Genomic DNA, 17,562 nt, shown 5'->3' with positions numbered 1-17,562 from the left:
TTGTTTTTAGTTGTCTCTCTGTCATCTTTAGTGTTGGTTACGATTTTGGCGATGGTTTCATTATACTTTGCAAGCGTTCTGTTAAGGTTCTCATGCGAGCTGCCCGGAAGTGTTCAAATGCTCGGAATGGTTCAAGTATATCTTCCTTGGTTTGAAGCATACTCTACCAGACGTAAATCTTCCTATACCTCGATACTTTGACTCGTTTTGGGCAGGAGAGATTTTTTCGGCTCTGCTTTGAGAAGGTCCTTCGTCACAGTCGTTCTCGCTCAATTGTTTGTGGACCATTGCGTTCCTCCTGCTCCCAATATAGGTTCCTCCTTCTCCAAGCAAAGCCTTCAAGAATCCGTTTTTGGTGCTCTCTATCAGGAACAAGACAGTTCGACTCAAGTTGCACATTAACTGGTAAATTAAGAAAAAATTAGACGCTTGACTGGTTTTTCGTCAATTTTCCCACAATTTTAATTACCACTGTTCTGAGTATTTGACTTTCAACCAATAATGAAGAAATTTACTTCTGTAAAACGATTGGCACAATGTGGCAAATAACCGACAATCTTTGAGCATGCACCAACTGAACTGAAAACAAAAAAAATTTTAAGAATTTTTTCCTAAAAACCTCCGACGTCCCTCCTAGAATTAGAATGAACAACACTAGCAGATGCAACCACAAAAAAAGTTTCGTGTAGCACCCCAACAAAATCTGGTATGGCATTTTAGCCGACAAAACTTTAGCGAACAAACAGAAAAACAAGCATTCGTTTTTCTCTTAGTTTTTTCAATCTGTTTGATATTGAAAAAATAAGGTTAGGTTACCTTTTGAACCCCAGGTCATAGTGTAAAAAGGCAGTTATTTTGTTTACCTCCAGGCCAAAGCGGAATATTTTAAGCTAAGAGAAGAGAAGTTTAAACAAGTCAGCAAGTGATTCAACTGATTTTGTTAAACTAGTCGTTAACTAGAAAAAATTCAAAAAACTAGTTTGAAGACGCTTAAGAAGACGCTGAAGAAGCCGAAATTATAAATAATATACAATTCTTATAGTTCAATATAGTCCAGTTTTTGTTTGTTTTAATACCTACTGATGGTTACCACCTTATCCTTCGATAAATATGTGTTCAAATCCAGGAAAAGCAAACTCACCTCTGAATCGTTTTCTTGTTGTGTGAACTGAAGTTTTGGATGAAGAGAATTGGCGGCGTCGAGAGCACGCATTGGCTCAGTTTTGACGGTTATAACAATGCTATCCGCATAACTGAAATACAATTTTAACTGTGGTGTATTCTTCTCAGTGTTTTTAGCGCGGCAGCAGTTTTCATAATACCAGACTATCTCGGTAATTGATGCGTAGACTTCATGTTATATTTTCCCGCAATAAAGATGATACCAGTTTTGGCATCTCTCGCATTCAACCCAATTTGATCTGTATGTAACTTTCCTACTGCGGCATTGCTTTATGTCCACAAACACTTCTTGTCATCCGCTGGCTGTACCTCTGTTCACGCCGATATTTCTTGTTTTTAAGCACACTCGTATTCTTTCATCCATAGTTTTACAGAATTATAGCGAGATAAGCGCCCAATGCTAAACCATCAAACTGAACATACCTCGAATCAATACACTCAAAATATACCTTGCTGAACGCCATATTCATAAGCCTTTTCAAATTTGCTCTTTAAATTTCAGAAGGAGGCTGTTCAACTGCTCTCTTCAGAGGAACATTAGTGTACCAATTATTCACATCATGAGATGTTATAGTTTCATCCGGATCAAGAGCCGTGTTTTCAATTGTTTCTCTGGCTTCTCTATTTTTTGGTTTCAATATTGGCTCCAACTATGATGTCAATAGTCTTTGCTAGCGTATTGTTAAGATTCTCATACGACTTGCCCGGAAGTTTTCAAGTTCTCGGAATAGTTAAAGTATATCTTGTCCGGTTTGAAGCAACGTCGACCAGACGTAAAGCTTCTTGTACTATGATACTTCGACTCATTTTTGCCTCCTTTGAGAAAATCCTTCGTCACAGTGGCTCGAGTGTTTGTGGACCATTGGGTCACTTGAGTGGAAGACCTTCCCAATCAAGGTTCCTCTTGCTCCAAGCGAAGCATTCAAGAATCCACTTTCGGTGATCACTATCAGTTACAAGACAGTTCTACTCAAGTTGGACATTCTCTGGCAAAATGCGAATAAAATTTTGACGCTAGATTGATTTTTTTGACAATTTTTCCGCTAATGTAATTATGTAAAATACGGTTCTTCTGAATATTTCACTTTTTGTTTCAGTTTTAAAATTTTGAAAACATTCACTCTAACCAATAATGAATGAAACTTCTCCTGTTAGAACGACTACCACAATTTGGCAAGTAAGCCGACAATCTTTGAGCAGACACCAACTGAACCAAAAGCAAGATTATTTTCAGAAGATTTTTCTAAAACTCAGAAGATTTTTCTAAAACCTCCTGGAATTAAAATGAACAACACTTCCACTTGCAATTACAATGAAAAATGTGTCTTGCACAAGCAAAGTCCATTGTGGCGTTTTAGCCGACAAAACGTCGGCGAACAGAAGAAAAATCAAGAATTCAAAGTTCTCGTATTTTTTTTAAAATCTTCTTGATACTGAAAAAAAATAAAATTATTTTACGATTCGAACCCCAGACCTTGAGATAAAAAAGAAAATGAATTACATACCTCCAGGCCAAGGCGGAAGCAACCAGGAAGATGTCAAGCTAAAAAAAGGGAAGTGAAAAAATTTCAGCAAGAGATTTAACTGAACTTTGTTAACTAGTCGTTAACTAGAAAAAGTCAAATTTCCAACTTCAAAACGCTTGCTAATTGCAAGCGTAATTAAAATTTAATGAACAGCTCCTTTTGTCCAAAATAGCCCTTATCTGTTGATTTTTGATACTAACTGCAGGTTACACCTGGAGGCCTGACCTGGAGGCCTTTCATTCCTTTCATTAAAACGGATACTAACCTGGAGGCCTTTCATTCCCGAACAGAAGTGATTCCATAGTTTATCACAGATTTTTTCAGCTGTATCTTTTTCTTCTTTTTTTTTCGCCACCACCAATTTCAGTGCGGCCCCCTCTAAGTTACTCAAGATTGCTGTACAGGCTTGCTTTTGTCATACAAGTTGTCCTGCTCCAGGTTCAATTTCATGACTTCTACCCAAGTATCAATGTCCATCCGATTCGTCCTTGAATTCATTTGATTTCTTATAAATCTCCTTAGATGCGCCCCTTTCAGTGCCCTAATTATCATGTATTAGCCCATTTTACGGCATTCAGTGTCGCCATCGTGTGAGTTGTGATTTCATATGGCATTGTAGAGTTTCGCTCTTGGGATCCTTGTCTAGAATGTGGGTTTGGAGTCTTGGCTGTATTTTTGGGTGCCAACGCCCGGATTATTCCTTGAGTCTGATCTACAAAATCCACCCTGGCTTCTGCAGGTTTCCTTTTTTTCTCAGATTCTCTTCCTGCGATGGTGATTAAGTTTCTGAATAATGCATCAAATTTTGTCTGTATTGCACACGAGCTCTCTGCTCGTGCTCGTCTCATGCTCTCCATACTCGAATCCAGACTCCCCAGTTGGTCATTCAACTTTTCGTAGCGGTTATTTCTTTTCATCCAAATCTCTCTTTCTTTATCCTTTTCTTCAACCTTCTCCAGTAATAACGCCATTCTTTCTTCCACTGCTCTTGTTACCACGTGACAGTTTTTTAATCCTTATTTTTTGTTGCATCTTATCTCCCTTTCTAGTTCTTCTCTGTCTTCCGCACAGTATCTAATTTTTATTCTCTATCTAGTCCGATTTCAACCTTAGATCTGCTAACTGTCTTCTTTACTGGTGTCGGGAACATTCTGTGACTGTGGTGTGCGCAGCTTGCCGGTCTTCCAATTTGCTTGCACTGCCCCCTTGAGGTTACGTGTTGTCGTTTTCATGGTTCAAACCGTACCAAAATTGTTGCCTTTAGTCGTCTTTGCTGTATTATGTTCTTTCCCCTTTGGCCTCATGCCGACCATAGTCGTTAACCCTTCTTTTTTCAGTAAAAGACGCCTTCTCGGTTTTAGAGTCATCTGATGTGTTCCCCTTCATCTGGGTGTCGTCACCTATCGCGGATAAGCTCAAGGTTTTTGCCTCTCTTTCCGTTGTCTCTGGCATCGATGTCGACCCTCTTATTTTGTCGCTTTCCTCATTCATGCTGTGGTCTGATGTCACAAGGGGGATCTTTTGCGTCGGGTCTGTGTTCCTTCCCGTTCAATGACATCTCCAGTAGTCTTTTTCTTTTTGTTCTCCATCGTCTCCTTGGTCCTTCTTGTATTCACCGCGCTCACTGAAAGGTTCTTCTTTCCTATTTTAGTTGTCTTAGATGACCGTTTTGTATGTTTAAGTTTGTGCCGACGTTTTTTATATTGGGTTATTCAGCTTTAGTTTCATTCATTCTACTCAATCCTTAAATCTCTATTATGTTTTTATTAACAAAAATCCCTGTACATTTTTTTACAACGATCTTTTCTAGTGACCATCGTACAGTTATACTTCCTATCTAAGTATAACTTATCAGACGCTTGATAAGAAGTGCTTCAATTTTTTATGTTTGGTCACTTTTTACGCCTTCGTCAACCTTATACAAAAACTTTATAATTGTTTTCCAAATTAACTTTAAATAATACAAACAGTTCAAACAATCTGAATTGCCTTCGGGACTGAAAAGTGAACCTGTGCGCAGTTGTCATAGGCAGTTGTCTTAGCTTCCCAAAACTCAATGCCGAAACCGTTGGGCAGTTGTTTGAACTTCGCAAGACTCAAAATTGAAACTGTTTGGCAGTTGTTTGAACTTCCCAAGACTCAAGACCGAAATCGTTGGGCGGTTGTTTGCCCTTCCCAAGACCACAATAGTTGGGCAGTTGTTTGAGCTTCAGAAGACTGCAAGTGTTGGGCAGTTGTTTGAATTCCCCACGACCACAAGTGTTGGGCAGTTGTTTGAATTTCTCAAGACAACAACTGTTGGGCAGTTGTTTGAATTTCTCAAAACTTAAATCCAAAACTGTTGGCCAGTTGTTTGAACTCCCCAATACCACAATTGTTGAGCAGTTTTTTAAATTCCCAAGATCACAAAGTTTGATCAGTTGTTTGAACTTCTCAAAACTTAAATCCGAAACCGTTGGGCGATTGTTTGAACTTCCCAAGACTACAACTGTTGGGTGGTTTTTTGAATTTCCCATGACCACAAATGTTGGGCAGCTGTTTGAACTTCCCAAGAATTGAATCGAAAATAATTGGGAAATCGTTTGAACTTCGCAAAACAACAGTTGTTGGGCAGGTGTTTGAAGTTCCCAAAACTTAAATCCAAAACTGTTGGCCAGTTGTTTGAACTCCCCAATACCACAATTGTTGAGCAGTTTTTTAAATTTCCAAGATCACAAAGTTTGATCAGTTGTTTGAACTTCTCAAAACTTAAATCCGAAACCGTTGGGCGATTGTTTGAACTTCCCAAGACTACAACTGTTGGGTGGTTTTTTGAATTTCCCATGACCACAAATGTTGGGCAGCTGTTTGAACTTCCCAAGAATTGAATCGAAAATAAATGGGAAATCGTTTGAACTTCGCAAAACAACAGTTGTTGTGCAGGTGTTTGAAGTTCCCAAAACTTAAATCCAAAACTGTTGGCCAGTTGTTTGAACTCCCCAATACCACAATTGTTGAGCAGTTTTTTAAATTCCCAAGATCACAAAGTTTGATCGGTTGTTTGAACTTCCCAAGACTTGAATTCAAAACAGTTGGGCAGTTGTTTGATCTTCCCAAGACTCATGACTGAAACAGTTGGGCAGTTGTTTGAACCTCAAAGACTAGAGACCACAAGTGTTGGGAACTTGTTTGAGCTTCCCAAGACTCAAGTGTTGGCCAGTTAACTGAAATTCTATGACCACAAGTGTTGGACCCGAGTCCAAACCCGTGGGGCAATTTTTTGAACTTCCCAAGATTCAACACTGAAACTGTTGGGCACTTGTTTGAACTTACCAAGACTAAAGACCACAAATGTTGGACTGGTTTGAGCTTCCCAAGACACAAATACACAACTGTTGGGAAGTTGTCTGAACCTCCCAAAAACATAGAATTTCTCCGATGTAATGGTGTTATAGTGTTTCCCAGAACTCAATTAAAATGAACTCGGACAGTGCTCTGCACCCTCAAGCACCCAAGTAAAAAATTAAAATCATAATTAAAAAGATATAAATAAGCATGTACTTCTTTCGTTATGAGTTCCAATCATAGAAACGTTGGTCGGCTTACAATTTACAGTTTGTATCTAAATGGTTGTTTTGATAAAAAAATATATTTAGTTGCTCAAAGACCGACCAGGTAAAGGTTCTGTATTAAAAATCATTGTTTTGTTTTCAATGGTCATTTCTGAAAAACTTGTCGAGTACCTGGTTGAGACAAACGTTTATTCCACTGGCTTTAAGGTTTGAAAATTGGTTATGAATGAGGTTACCTCAAAACCTTAAAGACTTCCACCTACCTACCTCATCCGGCAAGCCTTTCCCATAATACAAACGGTTTGATCTGTCCTTTGTCGACCCCCAGGAGGTTTTTGGCATTATTGATACGGATAAAAATAATATAACCAGTTTAGACATATCGATTGTTAAGTTATAGCAAAAATGTCCCCTTTTAACAATTTGTAACCATACCTTTCATCCCAACCACCGCCTTTAGTCTAAACTCCCACCTTAGACAACAACCCCTCGCTTAAGTAAGAGTCCCTTAAACGAGATGGGTGTAATAACAGCTCAAGAGAAACCCCGTAGAACCTGTTTCAAAGCTCTGCTCAAGTCAAAAATGTGAATGGAGTCGATACTAGTCACTTTTATACATAATGCCAAGTGTAAAAGGTGAGTTTTAGCGATAACCGATTGAGAAAACGCTGAAGAAGCGTAAATTATAAATAATACACAATTCTTATAGTTCAATATAGTCCAGTTTTTGTTTGTTTTAATACCAACTGATGGTTACCACCTTATCCTGCAATAAGTATATGTTCAAATCCAGGAAAAGCAAACTCACCTCTGAATCGTTTTCTTGTTGTGTGAACTGAAGTTTTGGATGAAGAGAATTGGCGGCGTCGAGAGCACGCGTTGGCTCATTTTTGACTGTTATAATAATGCTATCCGCATAACTGAAATACAATTTTAACTGTGGTGTATTCTTCTCAGTGTTTTTAGCGCGGCAGCAGTTTTCATAATACCAGACTATCTCGGTAATTGATGCGTAGACTTCATGTTATACTTTCCCGCAATAAAGAAGATACCAGTTTTGGCATCTCTCGCATTCAAGCTAATTTGATCTGTATGTAACTTTCCTACTGCAGCATTGCATTATGTCCACAAACACTTCTTGTCATCCGCTGGCTGTATCTCTGTTCACGCCGATATTTCTTGTTTTTAAAGCACACTCGTATTCTTTTAGCCATAGTTTTACAGAATTATAGCGAAGAAAGCGCCCAATGCTAAACCACCAAACTGAACATACCACGAATCAATACACTCAAATTATACCTTGCTGAACGCCATATTCATAGGCCTTTTCAAATTTGCTCTTTAAGTTTCAGAAGGAGGCTGTTCAACTGCTACCTTCAGAGGAACATTAGTGTACCAATTATTCACATCATGAGATGTTATAGTTTCATCCGGATCAAGAGCCGTGTTTTCAATTGTTTCTCTGGATTCTCTAGTTTTTGGTTTCAATATTGGCTCCAACTATGATGTCAATAGTCTTTGCTAGCGTTTTGTTAAGATTCTCATACGACTTGCCCAGAAGTATTCAAGTTCTCGGAATGGTTTAAGTATATCTTGTGCGGTTTGAAGCAACGTCGACCAGACGTTAAGCTTCTTGTACTATGATACTTCGACTCATTTTTGCCTCCTGGGCGAGAGAGATTCTTTCGGCTCTTGCTTTGAGAAAGTCCTTCGTCACAGTGGCTCGAGTGTTTGTGGACCATTGGGTCACTTGAGTGGAAGACCTTCCCAATCAAGGTTCCTCTTGCTCCAAGCGAAGCATTCAAGAATCCACTTTCGGTGATCACAATCAGTTACAAGACAGTTCTACTCAAGTTGGACATTCTCTGGCAAAATGCGAATAAAAAATTTTGACGCTAGACTGATTTTTTTGACAATTTTTCCGCAAATGTAATTATGTAAAATACGGTTCTTCTGAACATTTAACTTTTTGTTTCGGTTTTAAAATTTTGAAAATATTCACTCTAAACAATAATGAATGAAACTTCTTCTGTTAGAACGACTACCACAATTTGGCAAGTAAGCCGACAATCTTTGAGCAGACACCAACTGAACCAAAAACAAGATTTTTTTTCAGAAAGTTTTTCTAAAACTCTCTCAAGTTCCTCCTGGAATTAAATTGAACAACACTTTCACTTGCAATTACAATGAAAAATGTGTCCTGCACAAGCAAAGTCCATTGTGGCGTATTAGCCGACAAAACTTCGGCGAACAAAAGAAATATTCAAGAATTCAAAAATCTCGTGTTTTTTAAAAAATCTGCTTGATACTGAAAAAAATAAAATTATTTTACGATTCGAACCCCAGACCTTGAGATAAAAAAGAAAATGAATTACATACCTCCAGGCCAAGGCGGAAGCAACCAGGAAGATGTCAAGCTAAAAAAAAGGAAGTGAAAAAATTTCAGCAAGAGATTCAACTGAATTTTATTTAACTAGTCGTTAACTAGAAAAAGTCAAATTTCAAACTTTAAAACGCTTGCTAATTGCAAGCGTTATTAAAAATTAACGAACAGTTCCTTTTGTTCAAAATAGCGCTTATTTGTTGATCTTTGATACTAACTGCAGGTTACACCCTTATCCTGCTGTACATTTATGTTCAAATCCAAGAAAAGCAAAGTCCCATCTTAATCGTTTTCCTTTAGAAAAAACTAAAGATTTTGATGAAGAGAATTGGCGGCATCGAGAGCACGCGTTGGCCCATTTTTGACTGTTCTAACAAAGCCATCCACTTAACTGAGAAACAAATTTAACTGTGGAGTGTCCTTCTCATTGATCTTAGCCCGGCAGCAGCTTTCACATTACTGGACTATCTTAGTAATTGATGCTTGTACATCCTCGGAAGTTTTCTAGCATTGAAGATGGTACCAGTTTCGGCAATCCCTTTCAACAATTTCTAAGCATATTTTTCATCCCAACCACCACCTTTAGTCTAAACTCCCCCCTTAGTTAACAACCCCTCGCTTAAGTAAGAGTCCCTTAAACGAGATGGGTGTAATAACAGCTCAAGAGAAACCCCGTAGAGCCTGTTTCAAAGCTCTGCTCAAGTCAAAATGTGAATGGAGTTGATACTAGTCACTTTTATACATAATGCCCAGTGTAAAAGGTGAGTTTTAGCGATAACGGATTGACTCTTGCAACACAATCTGTTCGTTTTCCTTCTAACTCTTAGGGCTCCGCGTGTCGAGCTCTTTCGAACTCCTGCCACTGTCCACTTGGAAACCCTCACCAGTGAAGCTTCCCAGTTGTTATCTAAAGTTTTAAGGCTATCTGAAAACCCTTTCAACGCTTTCCATTTGGGTAGCTGATTAGTTCAACTATTCCGATCAAAATGATCAGTCTATTTTTGAAAGTTTTTAAGTATGATATAGCACAATACAAACGTAGGATCCACGCCACCTGGAATTCAAAGACAATGTCCATAATTTTTTTGTAGTTTTATTCGGTAATTTTTTATCTTCTTTTGTGTTTCACCTTCCTGTCTTTTTCTCTGATTTTTTGCGTATCCAGTGGCTTCCTCGAGTCGGTTAACCTAGCATCGTATCCGAAAGCGCACCCGGAAAAAAATAGCTGAAGTTTTCTTAGGAAAACTATCTCGGTACGACCAGAAGGTGGACACGTTCCAATTGAGCCGTACCATCTTTACATAAGAATTGGCATGTATAGCCCGGAGCTGTGTCAAGTGAATTCGACATTCGACATTACACATTTGACCTAGAACTCACCTCACCCCAACATAACTATTTAAATTGCACTCAAGTAATCAGGTACCCACACCGAAACAAAAACTCGGGAACTAGTCCGAGACACGTTCAAGTAATATGATTATCCATACCACGAATCATTACACTTGAAATATACCATGCTGACGCCATATTCAAAAACCTTTTCATTTTCACTCTTTGAGAATCGGGAGGAGACTTCTGGCGGTACAGCTTCTTTAAGACAATTTGAATTGCTTCCTTCAGGGGAACATTAGTGTACCAATTTTTCACATCAAGAGATGTTATACTTTCATACGGATCAAGAGCATTGTTTTTAGTTGTCTCTCTGTCATCTTTAGTGTTGGTTACGATTTTGGCGATGTTTTCATTATACTTTGCTAGCGTTCTGTTAAGGTTCTCATACGAGCTGCCCGGAAGTGTTCAAATGCTCGGATTGGTTCAAGTATATCTTGCCTGGTTTGAGGCAACCTCTTCCAGACGTATAGCTTCCTATACCTCGATACTTCGACTCGTTTTCGCCTTCTGGGCAGGAGAGATATTTTCGGCTCCTGCTTTGAGAAGGTCCTTCGTCAGAGTCGCTCTCGCTCAATTGTTTGTGGATCATTGGGTTCCTCCGGCTCCCAATATAGGTTCCTCCTTCTCCAAGCAACGCCTTCAAGAATCCGTTTTTGGGGCTCTCTATCAGGAACAAGACAGTTCTACTCAAGTTGCATATTAACTGGTAAATTACGAAAAAATCTGACGCTCGACTGGTTTTTCGTCAATTTTCCCGCAATTTTAATTACTACTGTTCTGATTATTTGAATTTCAACCAATAATGAAGAAATGTTCTTCTGTAAAACGATTGGCACAATGTGGCATATAACCGACAATCTTTGAGCATGCACCAACTGAACTGAAAACAAAAATTTTTTTAGATTTTTTTTCTAAAAACCTCCTAAGTCCCTCCTAGAATTAGAATGAACAACACTAGCAGATGCAACCACAAAGAAAGTTTTGTGTAGCACCCCAACAAAATCTGGTATGGCATTTTAGCCGACAAAACTTCAGCGAACAAACAAAAAAAAAGCATTCGTTTTTCTCTTAATTTTTTTTCAATCTGTTTGATATTGAAAAAAAAAGGTTAGGTTACCGTTTGAACCCCAGGTCATAGTGTAAAAAGGCAAAGCGGAATCTATTGTTTCGTTTACCTCCAGGCCAAAGCGGAATCTAACCGGAAGATTTTAAGCTAAGAGAAGAGAAGTTAAAACAAGTCAGCAAGTGATTCAACTGATTTTGTTAAGCTAATCGTTAACCAGAAAAAATTCAAAAATCCAGTTTGAAGACGCTTAAGAAGACGCTGAAGAAGCCAAAATTATAAATAATATACAATTCTTATAGTTCAATATAGTCCAGTTATTGTTTGTTTTAATACCAACTGATGGTTACCACCTTATCCTGCGATAAATATATGTTCAAATCCAGGAAAAGCAAACTCACCTCTGAATCGTTTTCTTGTTGTGTGAACTGAAGTTTTGGATGAAGAGAATTGGCGGCGTCGAGAGCACGCGTTGGCTCATTTTTGACTGTTATAACAATGCTATCCGCATAACTGAAATACAATTTTAACTGCTCTTTAAATTTCAGAAGGAGGCTGTTCAACTGCTACCTTCAGAGGAACATTAGTGTACCAATTGTTCACATCATGAGGTGTTATAGTTTTATCCGGATCAAAAGCAGTGTTTTCAATTGTTTCTCTTGCTTCTCTAGTTTTTGGTTTCAATAATGGCTCCAACTATGATGTCAATAGTCTTTGCTAGCGTTTTGTTAAGATTATCATACGAGTTGCCCGGAAGTATCCAACTCTCGGAATGGTTTAAGTATATCTTGTCCGGTTTGAAGCAATGTAAAGCTTCTTGTACTATGATACTTTTTTTGCCTCCTGGACTTTCTTTTTTGCCTCCTGGGCGAGGGAAATTCTTTCGGCTCTTGCTTTGAGAAAATCCTTCGTCACAGTGGCTCTCGCTCGATTCATTTTTAGATTCAGTTTTAAAATTTTGAAAATATTCACTCTATCCAATAATGAATGAAATTTCTTCTGTTAGAACGACTACCACAATTGGCAAGTAAGCCGACAATCTTTGAGCAGACACCAAGAAACCAAAAACAAGATTATTTTCAGAAGGTTTTTCTAAAACTCTCCCAAGTTCCTCCTGGAATTAAAATGAACAACACGTCCACTTGCACGATTACAACGAAAATGTGTCTTGCACAAGCAAGTCCATTGTGGCGTTTTAGCCGACAAAACTTCGGCGAACAAAAGAAAAATCAAGAAATCAAGTTCCTCGTATTTTTTTTTAAATCTGCTTGATACTGAAAAAATAAAAATTACTTTATGGTTCGAACCCCAGACCTTAAGATAAAAAAGAAAATGAGTTACATACCTCCAGGCCACGGGGGAAGCAACCAGGAAGATGTGAAGCTAAAAGAAGGGAAGTGAAAAAATTCAGCAAGAGATTCAACTGAACTTTGTTAAACAAGTCGTTAAATAGAAAAAGGTAAATTTCCAACTTTAAAACGCTTGCTAATCGCAAGCGTAATTAAAAATTTTTGAATAGCTCTTTTTGTTCAAACTAGCGCTTATTTGTTGATTTTTGATACTAACTGCAGGTTACACCCTTATCCTGCTGTACATTTATGTTCAAATCCAAGAAAAGCAAGTTCTTGTCTTAATCGTTTTTTTTAGAAATAACTAAAGATTTTGATGAAGAGAATTGGCGGCATCGAGAGCACGCGTTGGCCCATTTTTGACAAAGCCATCCACTTAACTGAGAAACAAATTTCACTGTGGAGTGTCCATCTCATTGATCTTAGCCCGGCAGCAGCTTTCTCATTACTGGACTATCTTAGTAATTGATGCTTATACATCCTCGAAAGTTTTCCCGCATTGAAGATGGTACCAGTTTCGGCAATCCACTTTGATCTAAATGTTACTTTCCTTCTGCAGTATGGCCACAAACATCCGCTGTTCTTGTCATCCGCTGGCTGTATCTCTGTTCTGGACAATATTTCTTTTTTTAAAGCAAACTCGTACTCTTTGAGCCATAGATTTACAGAAATACAGCAAGGAAATTGCCCATTGATAAATCATCAACCTTAACATACCACAAATCATTAATTTTTTAAAGCTCTCGTTTTCCATGCTGTTCAAAAGTGTCGATTTTTGTGAGCAAGAAGTTTCTCCCCCTATATAATAGTCGTGTTACCAACTTTTTGTTCTATTTGAACTCCACATTAAATTATTTGCTGTTGTTACTACAGCGCACCATGGTTACGTTAGTGCTTTCCGTCCTTTTAATTCAAGAACAATTTCGCTTAGTGCGGGTCGAGCTTCAATAAAAAAAATTACCGCGTCTTACGCCCAATCACTTTTTTGATCACATAGAGGTTTTCTTTCTGACGTTTTCATTACTGTTGCGCCTGTGTGGGCTTGAGGTGGGAGTTCTTGCACGATCACTTGAATCTTGTTTCTAAATAACTTCCCTTTGCGTCGTCTTTTCCCCAGTAACTGCTGTTTCTTCGATCGTCACTGCTCCGGGTATTATTTTCATTACCAAAAGACATCTGTTGAACAAATCTGTTGACCGAGTCTTTCAGTTCATCTGTTTCATTCCTCCGTATGGCTGCTTTTCGCGGTGTTTATTCTTCTTCAATTCTTATGACACCTCTCTAGTGAAGTGCCCGCTCTAAAGCGTTCTTGATGTTACTGACTTGGTCCCAAACGTCCTTGCGGAACTCAACTCTAATTTGAACGTGGTGGATAATTTTCAGAAAATCTCGAAGCACTTAGCGATGCTGTATGCACTAAAACTGGAACAGCAATGGTAGGTTTTTAGCGCAATTTGCTGCGAGTCAGCCAAAAATGTGAACTTTTACATATGCCCGCTGCACGCGACAAGCTAGCCGTCCTCGGAGGACGTCTGGTTTTTCACTGTAAGGCCTTCGAAAAGCTTTAATGGCCTCATCATAGCTTTTTAGTACCCTTTTGAATACTCAATTTTAACGGAAAATCTCGCAGCCGTTCATCAGTGTTGGTAACAGTACGTTTCCTTTTTGTAGACCGGCCAATAGATCAAATTTTGTATGGTAGCTTTCAAAGTCAATAGAACTGGTGAATGCTTATAACATCTGGGCGACCGAATTTGTCGTTTTTCAAGTCCCTCTAACTATTTATTTATAGTCCCTCTACTTTTATTTTCCAGCGGTTTTTTGACATGCTGAACAGCTTTTGATAAATTCGATTTAAAATTATGGTCGAACTTTTTTTTTAAATTTGAAGCTCGACCATAATTGATGCGTAACATAAAATAATTTCGAATTATCTTTAAATATTCAAAAAAAACTGGTCTGGAAAGTTATTTGGGATTTTACAGGATTTTATAGTAAAAATGATCGATAAAGTTTTGAAAGGATGTATATAGAAAAGTTTGTATAAAAAAAGTTGTTCCGTTTCTATCCTCAATCTCAGTAAATTTTGGATTTCCTATATTATGAACTTTCGTATCTGTTGTTTTTATTTTGGTTAAATTCATCTGGTAATAGATGAAGATAAACTTTTTTCTGACTTTCAAGGCATTTGCATTAGAAATCGTAAATTCTCAATGACCAATGCCAAATTAGTTAAAAGTATGATCTTGAAAATTTCGTTGAGGAAACTTCAATTGGCCTACAATTGCTCAAAATGAGCAGCCATATAATCATTTTTTTATTTTAAAAGAAGCTTAGACGCATCAAAAAAATTTATGTTGGCTTGCACTTGATTTGCAAAAGTTCGCTTTTCATTAGAGGCTAATCAAGAGAAAAAAGAGCGTTTTTCTATGTTTGTATTGATCTCTTTCAATTCAATTTCTGAAACGCGTCAGGCACGTACTTTGCATGTTCAAGCTGCTTTTGAGAGTTAATTTCTCTCATTTCAGCTAAGGCTTATCTCAAAAAGGTCAAAAATGTCCAACTATGGTCTGACTTTTGGCTGTTACTGAACATGTAATGCAGAATTAATCCGGTCGTAAAAAATAAGATTGCATCAGAGATCTGATTAATGGAATAGCAGTAGATTAGTTTTTACTTGTCTCTATTTAGATGATAAATTGTCGCAAATAAAGGGAAAAAAACCATTGAAGAATTTTAGAAGATAGTTAAATGTTGCCTTCTAGAACTATCTACATGCTTTTCAATCTGCTTTAATGACTCGATGAAAGATTAAAGTTGATCTAATCACGTACAAATGAAAGATTATTTTTGAATGGTTGGTATTTGCGGTGAATTCATTGCACTTATGATTTCTTGTTTGATTCGAAGAAGCTTAATTCATGATGACGCTGATTTGATACATAAAATTTCTGGACAAAAAGTAATGTCTTAATAGTGTTTCGCTAGAGCTCGGGAAAAAATTTGACACTTGCAAAAGGTTGTTACTCCAAGACTATCCTAGAAATTAAAAACTTCAAAAATTCAAAATTTCTTCAAAAAAGCTTTGATTTTTTGATGTTTTTTCGTTTTTTAATCATTTTTCTACAACTTTTGCCTATTTCACTATGACTGTCGAATATTTCCAGTTACAGTTTTTTTCAGCTCAATTTATAACATCACGCCGAAGAAATTATCCTAATTTGAAAAAGTTTTGTTGTATTTTTAAGAATATGGTCGGAACATTCTTTGCTACTAGCAGAGTAACCTGCTATCCTTGTTCAATACTTATTCTCGTTATACATTTAGCCGTTCAATTTTTTTTGCTGACAACAAAAAAAACTTCGACGATCATGTCATACAGTTCACGACGTGTTGTATATGCGGTGCAGACAAAAATTCTGAAAATCACCAATTCTGAAAATCTGAAAAATTCTGAAGCTATCTCTGAAAAGTTAGCGGTTAATTCAATAAACTCACGTGAGGGATATATAAATTCGGCTAATGACTTTTTTTACTCTTGTACTCTTGTACTCTGCGATAGCAAAAAAAAACAATTAAATTGTTTCAGAGAAAATTTTAGAGTGGAAAGAAAATTATTATTGAAAAATTTTTATCAAAAAAGTTACTTCTTAGAACTTTTTGTAATAGTCTAAGTCATAGTCCATCTTTTGTAACATTCCCAGAAAAAGTTTACGGAGATGATTGCGGATTTTCAAAAAATTTTGACGACCTTTTTTTTAGTCCAACCAAATTGATTTTCCGAGCACTCCTCAAGCAATAAAAAGACGCTGTTTTGGCCAGATTTTCTGCGCCGCAGACAAATTTTTGAAAAAATACCTCGAAAAAGCCGTTTTTGGGCACTTTTTGGAAAATGTTGAAAAAAAAGCGTTTTTTTTTGGCAGGCACTCTCCCTGAAAGTTAGTATATATTGGCGCCGAAGGCGCTTTTAGAACAATTTTAGGGTTGGTGGGCCAAAACGGGATTTCTTAAAAAGTAACAACCCCCTCCCCCCCCCCCCCAAATCCGCCCCTGTCTAAGGTAGCTACTTTTGGTCACCCCGGGCATACATTACAGTTTGCGTGTTTTCTCTTATATTAGATGTATCAAGGTAAATTTTTAGTAATTTCAATCGTTTTATCTTGAGAAAAGCACCCAACCGCGCAGGTTTTGTGGACGTAGCTAATGATGTCTGGATGGCATTTTTTAAATTGACAGCAAAAAAAAACATCATGTAGAAGAAGCAAGCAGAAGATTCAAACATGAACTAAAAAAAGAAGAGTAGCAAAGAGGTGTTGGAGTTAAAAGAGTGAAGTGATATCGTTTGTGTAGACATATAACCGACAATACCGAGAGATGTTCCGGCTACGTGTTTAGCCTCGTAATGAAATGGTATGAGGCGATCCGCCCACCTAGAATGTCTTGATTGGTATGATTTTTTACCGTAGGTTTTATTGAGTGCCGAAATTAAAGCTTTGTGATCGCTGAGAATTACAAACCGTTTCCCGAGTAAATATGCGCGGAAATGTTTGCACGCCCAAACAATAGCTAATAGTTCTAACTTATTGGTATTGTTTTTACTTTCAGCTGAATTAAGAAATCTCCAAGCTAAAGCTATCGGGGCCCAAACATTCGGTTCTTCCTCCTGCTCCAAACACCCAACCCGCTTTGATTTGCGTCACATTTGTTCCTAGATGCATTTGAAGCATCATAATGGTAGACATTGGGGATGGTGGCTATAAGGTCTAGGATATTCCTGAAAGCTACGTTTTGTTCTTCCCACTACAGAAATGATTTCTTATTGCACGCTTTTAATGATGAACAAAATGAAACCGTGTACTTGTGAAGATCCGATATGAAGCGTTGTAGATGGTTTAGAGTGCCAATAAATGATCTCAGTTGTTTGAGCGTTTTCAGTGGCATGAGAGACATAATGGCCTCGATCTTCGAAAACTTCAGGGGGTAACCGGTTTCGTCGATTTCATACCTCAGCCAGATATGTTTGCTAACTGAGAACTCACATTCACTTAGTTTCAACGCCCATCCTTCTTCGTCCAATCAATGCATGACCTTTTCGACCAGCTTGTTGTGGTCC

At 37.8% G+C, this 17,562-nt stretch overlaps 1 protein-coding gene across 2 annotated transcripts in view; it reads right to left on the bottom strand.

Moving 5' to 3' along the window:
* LOC134844053 (UBX domain-containing protein 6-like) overlaps nucleotides 1-17,562 on the bottom strand; it is a 397,957-nt gene that overhangs the window by 127,382 nt on the left and 253,013 nt on the right. The gene's annotated exons all lie outside the window — the stretch shown is intronic.

The sequence above is a fragment of the Symsagittifera roscoffensis genome, chromosome 4 (genome assembly GCF_963678635.1).
Source record: "Symsagittifera roscoffensis chromosome 4, txSymRosc1.1, whole genome shotgun sequence".
Lineage (NCBI taxonomy): Eukaryota > Metazoa > Xenacoelomorpha > Acoela > Convolutidae > Symsagittifera > Symsagittifera roscoffensis.
The sequence above is the reverse complement of the archived record's forward strand: the minus strand, read 5'-3'. Positions and strand labels throughout refer to the sequence as shown.